Raw genomic sequence first — 6,718 nt, forward strand, 5'->3', positions numbered from 1 at the left:
ACATTTAAATACATATCTTATTGTTCATTTTCCTAACATCACCTTATCTGACCTTTTCTACTTGACTCATACATATACTAACTATTGAAAATAAGGGAAACCATGGGACCTATGTTTCTTTGGGCTTGGCTTACTTCACTTAACATAATTTTTTCTTAAGTCTAAGGAAAGTCTTAAGAGAGAAGATAAAAGTGGAGTATTCTTCGGTTTCCTCAAGCATCTTGTTAGCAAAATATATCTTTGAGGTTAGAAGTTATTGAATCAAAAAGTGGTGGAGTCCTTATTTTTGTGGGCACTTTAAATACAAAATACTTTCAAGGTAAAAGAAAAAGTATAGCTAAATATTTGTGATCACAGCTTCTTGGACTGTTTTTTCAGAGACAAAGTTTTACATTAGAGTTTGTCCTCATTAATATAGATGTTGGGGTTTTGTGGCAACCAAATGCAAGGGTGAAGTTTAATGCACTCTCTTGGACAAGATAACAGCATGATAGAAAAAAAGGTAAATAATATTTAGTGAATTAGTTTGACTAATTACTTTGCCAGACAAAAAGGAAAGATATAATTCAAAATCACTTGATTTAAAAGAATGACGAAAGAGTAGTGAAGAGAGATGAGAGAAAATATAGAGGACTGTTCTGTCTCCAGTAGTGTAATGGGTGCTTGATCCGTTTCTTCCAATCTATCTTCACAAGCTATCAAGTGTGGCTTAGGACTGGAGTATCCAGTGCAGTGAAAGAGAACTCACAGAAGAAAATATTTGCAGCAGATGCAGATGATTTATAACCTTAGAAAATCTATTTAAATCTGTTCAAAATTTTCTGCTACCCCAAACTTCCCTCTTTGAACAGTTTTGTTTCCTTTTCCCAAGACTACCCTTCATTAAATATTTAAAATTTTGAGAGGTCATATTTATCCTCTCTAGAGGTTGCTGTTTGCTTGTGATTTTTGTGTGTTTTTGTTTTTTGTTATGTTTTTAACTGAATTTCAAAATGTTGAGCAAGTGTATTACAATAAATGTCTATCTAATTGTCCAATGCTCCTGGGTCAGAATGACTCCTTCTATCATTCTCAACCAACCCCTTTTTCCAAGATTTATTTCAGATTTACCACTTCTTTTGTCACATGTGTACATTGAGTATTCTAGCTGTACTTGCCCCTTGTTCCATTTTTTCATTCATTCTATGTTTTTACTATTATTCCTTTCTGGTTTAAACTTCCTGATAGTCATTCTGTTAAACTATCTGTTAATACTTTGAGAGGTTTATATACATTCCATGGAGTTTCAATCCTGCATATACTTGAATGTATGTCAGCTTATATTTCCATATTTCATTCATCTGCAATAACAATTTGCAAGACTGGAGATGTGCAGCCCCTAGACATGATAATATTCTCATTCATTTGGAAGATTAATCTTTAGTCAACAAGAAAGTTTAAAAATGGCTAAGAATGTATTCCTAGCTACCAGTTTTTATAAATGGCTTTGTACAAAGTTTTGTGATTATTTTATTTGATATGGGATAATATTTTCTACTACCTATAAGTTTTGGAAAAAGAAGAAAACTAAAATTTACTACTATAGAGGAATATGATAGAAATAGAAGACAGATTTTATATTTGTCACATCTCTGATGAGTACCCATATTCAAGATTTAAAGTCTTATTTCATACTATGTTAGACAGATAGGGAAAACATAAAACAACATATGATAAGACAACTATTTGTGACTTTTTAAAATGTACCTTATTAAATGATGAAATTGACTTTAGTAGCTAGTGTTTGGGTTTGAATTATGGGAGGTTGATCTATTTAACACATTTCTGGAAGGCACCTACTGAACAAAACAAATGGTGGGAGGTACTATTTCTACACTTTAATGAATGGTTGAACGTGTTTGGCATTAGTGCTGGGTAAATAATTCATCTCTATTGTAACTTGCTCCCTACACTTGTAAAACTTGTAATGTCACTTATTATCATCTACTTGTCAAATGTTATTTCGGTGAATGTGATTTTTAAAAGTTTTGAAAAAGAATATATTTTCAGGAGATTAAATTTAGATTATCATTGGCTTGAGAGTGATAGCATTTTACACTACAGAACCAAGATTTACTGTAGTACCAGTAGTTTGAAGCATTAAGGATCTTCTCAATTAATGTTTTTCTGAATTATAATTGACCTGTAAGTCAAGTTTTCCTAGCCTTGGTAGACCAATTATGAATCTATCGTTCCCAGAACAATTTTTTGGCCTACTTATACTGGACTGAAATCTTTCAATAATCATTAGGAGAGGGGTATTAAAAATAATTTTGTGACATTTGTGATCTTGTTCACTCATATGGGCTGGGCATCTGTAAGTTTAAAGTTGTAATTACTGTACTTTCTCTCAGATATTGTGATCTCATCTTTCATTTTAAGTTGTCTTGCATTTCACAATTGCTTACTGCTAATTCCTGTGCTGTAAGGAATTGGGGTCCCGAAATACTATAGGAAATGAGAAATTGAGATGGATTTTCAATTACTTTCTGTTGGCATGTTGCATGGGCCTAGGTGAGAAATCTTGCCCTTGTTATCTGATGATGTGGATAACTGGGACCTGGGATCCTAGGACCCTTGGGTCCTGAAGAAGAATAATACCTTGTAGACATCATATCAGCAAAATTTGGGTATAATCATTACGAATGCTTCAGAAGTATGGAGAAAATCAGTTTGGGACCAGTGAGTTAAAACAATAAACAGAGTAGCAGCGTAAAATCCCTAATAGATTAGAGGAAAACTTTTTTTTTTTTTTTGCAATGTGAATTCAGAAGACCAAGAACACTTAGAATGTATCACAAGTTTATACCAAAGATATTGCATTGATATTTTTATTTCTAATATGTATTGTAAACCTAATTATTTGTATTCCAATACTATTTATTGGAATAAATAGCTATTTATTTGTCAAATTATCAATTAATTCTAGTAAGTTTCACTGTGTGAAATAAAATATCAACACATATAAATATAAAATGTATAACTATATGCAAGCAAAAGGCACACGTTTTGCAATATTCTGTTGTGGTTAGAGTATCAAATTATTTAAAGTATTTAAAGTATTATTTCATTATCTCTACCTCAGTGTTTGGTAGAGTTGGACCTAAAGCTTTACCATTTGAAGATTTACAGCCTAGTGGCAAGAGGAAACTCTTTGATTAAAACATTAACAATTTTAGGCCTAATATCGAGGAGAGACATATAGACTTCTCTTGTAACTCTGAAAACATTTGGTGATAGAAAGGCAGTAGTGTTAATTGCTGCCTGGTTGGATGGTAGACGGGCCAGAACATTAGTTAATCATGCATATGAACAATTTTTTCACCTTCTTGGCTTTAGATACTTTTGAAATATTAGGTATAATAACCAATTATATTTTGATAAAATACCTTCTAGTCTAAACATTTCTATATGAACTGTTCCTGTCACTATAATCCCATGTAATTAAGATTAATTTTGTTCCAGTAAGAAAATCTATGCTGTCAGGGTAAGATATTCTGGTTCGTCTTTCATAAATGGAAGAAAGATAAAGGGTCAGGTAGACATTTGTGCCAATAAGATCTCATTTAGGAATTTTTAAGCTGCAGAACTTTAGAAGTATTTCTTAAGCAAGGCTTACTTTGAATCCATTAGCTCCACAAACTAACTCAGCTGAAAAATAAGTACTTGAAAAGCCATCACCTTTGGACCTAGCTTTAAATTCTTCAAAGTATGATGAAATCTAAAATGAAAAATACTTAAAATACTCATTAACAAAAAAATTGCAAATGTGAGCAATCTACCAAACAATATAAGTTTTTTTTCCAATATACACAGAATTTTAGAGAAGTAATATCAATAGCATTTTTAGGAACAATAAGGTTTCCTAGTTACAAATAGTCAACCAAGGATATATGCCTGTATAAAGATTGCATCATTAGCTACTTAAATTTAGAGGATACTAAATGCTTCAACAGCACGTCTACCCAAATTACAATACAAAGATTAACATGGCACTTGCACAAGGATGATATGAAAATTTGTGTAATATTCCATATTTTTCATTCTTCAGATGCAAGAAATGAAAAACAGTTATTAAAAATTGATTACAAAAATACAGTTGTAACGATACATGTAATTCATTGAATTGAAAGTTAGTTTGACATCAGTGTATTAAATCATCACCTTAGAAAAGCCTTTACATAGCATAACCTTTACAAAACATTTGAAATTAGATAACATTTTCATTTTATCCCAAAGAAATAAAATACTATAAGGACCTAGGGAAAAAAAAGGAATCTTAAACTGTTTCTATATGGAATGCTATCTGAAATGACACATTTATTAATGAACCTATATATTATGAAAAAATGTAGAATTAAAAGTATTATATCTAGGAGAGAATGAAATAGATTATGGATATTATACAAAAAGAATACAGATTACATTAAAATATCCTTTTTCAGACAAGAAATAGAAATATCTTTAGTTTCTGTATTACTCATTTCAACAGATAAGTTAAAATTATTTCTGATTATAAAAATCACAAACTCTGCAGACATCATTATTGATGTATACAAACAAATCTTGAATACATTTTGACATCAAAGTCCGGAAATTCACTTGGAAGAATAGCCTGGAATCCATGAATTTTTGAAGTAAGATATTAATGTGGCTTTTTGTGTGAAAATATTTTGTACGGACACAAAGTTGGATTGGCATTTTTGAAATTTAAGAAACTTAACCATACCATTATGACTTAGGAGAAAAATATTTGCAGCCTTCCACAACTTCAAAGAGGTAGTGATACATACTTTTCCTTTTGGCAATATCAAATGCAGCTTCTTCCAAGTTGTTCTTGACCTGGTTTGATATAATATTTCAATAGAAAGAGATCCCGCATACCTTTGTTATTTCTATTCCCAGCAGCAAGATACAAAGTTGTCAAGAGTTCTTAAGTTTGGGCATTGGTATCTGCATCATGATGAAGTAAGAAAGAAGCCACTCTGGTATTATTCCACATATAAGCACTATGCAGGGGTGTCCAGCCATTCACAGTTATTGCATGAACAACTGCCTTGAGCCAACAACTCATGGACAATGTCTAAGTGTCCACTGTAGGCTTCCTGATGAAGAGAGCTATAATCATCATCATCCCTAGTATTCACATGAGTGGCCTTTTTGGAAAGTAGTCCCTGCACTGTAGTAAGCCGATTATTTTCAACAGCCCAATGAAGAAATTTGCTTGGATACTTCTCCATTTTTTCTAGTAAATGATACCATTCCTCACTTTTTCATCTAGTTCCTTGTCTTCATCAGAATTGCCTAACTAGAGACTTTGAGTACCAGTGGGAATGAGGTGTACATGTTTTCCCCAATAGTTCACATTGGTTGAAGTAGTCAGAAAAATCCAGTGAATTTTCTACATCTATTTTTTCACCATGATTTTTTTCTCTTTTTTCATTTTTACTATTTGAAATTATTCTAACTGGAGAGTAGGGAATGGATAGAGAGCAGAAGAAATAAATGCAAAAACAATCTTCACAGAAGCAAATTCTCAGAGCTATTTCATGACTTTGAAAAGGATAAAGTGGCTGAAGTTAGTATAAATTTAGAAGTATGAAAATGGGAGGGGGGACCAAGATGGCAATGGGTCAGTAGGGAAACGCCACAGCTTTCCCCAACCAAAAAGAGAGTTCGAGTTCCTAAGCTTAATCTCCCTAAGAGACCGACAAAAACAAAAAGATGAACACCCATAGAAACACAGGAGGTGGAAAATAACAAAAAAGAAAGAGAGAAAAAGAACTTCATAACAGAGAAGTGCGAAGACTCCTCTCCCAATGCTTACTGGTGTTGAACAAGTCCAGCAGGGGCTGCTGGAGTCCCAGAGACAAAGGGGGCTGCCTGCAGATCACCCGCGCAGAAGGACTTAAGAAAGAAAGAAACAAAGAACTTCCACTCCTCTGGTCGAACCACTATTAAATAACCCCATGCTGCTGATCACATGTATGGTGTATATGTGTACACCATTATATGTTACAGACCGTGATAGACAATTTGCTCTAGGAAAGTTAGAATGAGTTTGTGACTTTAAATGAGCATCATCATCCCAAAATACCGTGAAAATTGGGAAACTTTGTAATCACTTCATCACAATAAAAAAAAAAAAACACCAAAAAACTACAAGTGGAGCTATGGCTCAAGTGGTAGAGCATGAGCCTTGAGCTGAATTGCTCAGGGACAGCTGCCAGGCCTAGAGCTCAAGCACCACACCTGACAAAAAAGAGAGAGAGAGATCTTTCATGTGATTGATTCTAACATATTTATAAAATTATGTCTTTATTGCTTTGTATGTCCCTCCCCTATGGTATAACCCCTGGTTTCACTATATATGAAGTTGGTGTATGTGGAGGGGAAGGGAAAAAAAACAAATCCTTAAAACAGAGATACAGGAGGACCCATTTCAACAATGAGATGTACAATACTTTATGTCGAAAAAAGAACTTTACACCTTTGGTTGGGGGGACAGTGGGGAGGACACGAAGGGATGGGAAGGGGAAACAAATGAGGAGGCTACAATGCTTGATAAGAAATGTGCTCATTATATCTTACCCATGTAATTGTTACTCCTCTGTACAGTATTTCACAATAAAAAGAAGTATAAAAATGACAAAAATATAAAAAGATATTCATATATTTC

At 33.1% G+C, this 6,718-nt stretch overlaps 1 pseudogene; it reads left to right on the forward strand.

The window, feature by feature from the left end:
- Positions 1 to 3,983: 3,983 nt before the first annotated feature.
- On the forward strand, positions 3,984 to 4,080 carry LOC138814737 (U6 spliceosomal RNA; annotated as a pseudogene).
- The last annotated feature ends 2,638 nt before the right edge of the window (positions 4,081 to 6,718 follow it).

This window comes from Dipodomys merriami, unplaced genomic scaffold (assembly GCF_024711535.1).
Source record: "Dipodomys merriami isolate MVZ:Mamm:240054 unplaced genomic scaffold, mDipMer1.0.p SCAF_605, whole genome shotgun sequence".
Lineage (NCBI taxonomy): Eukaryota > Metazoa > Chordata > Mammalia > Rodentia > Heteromyidae > Dipodomys > Dipodomys merriami.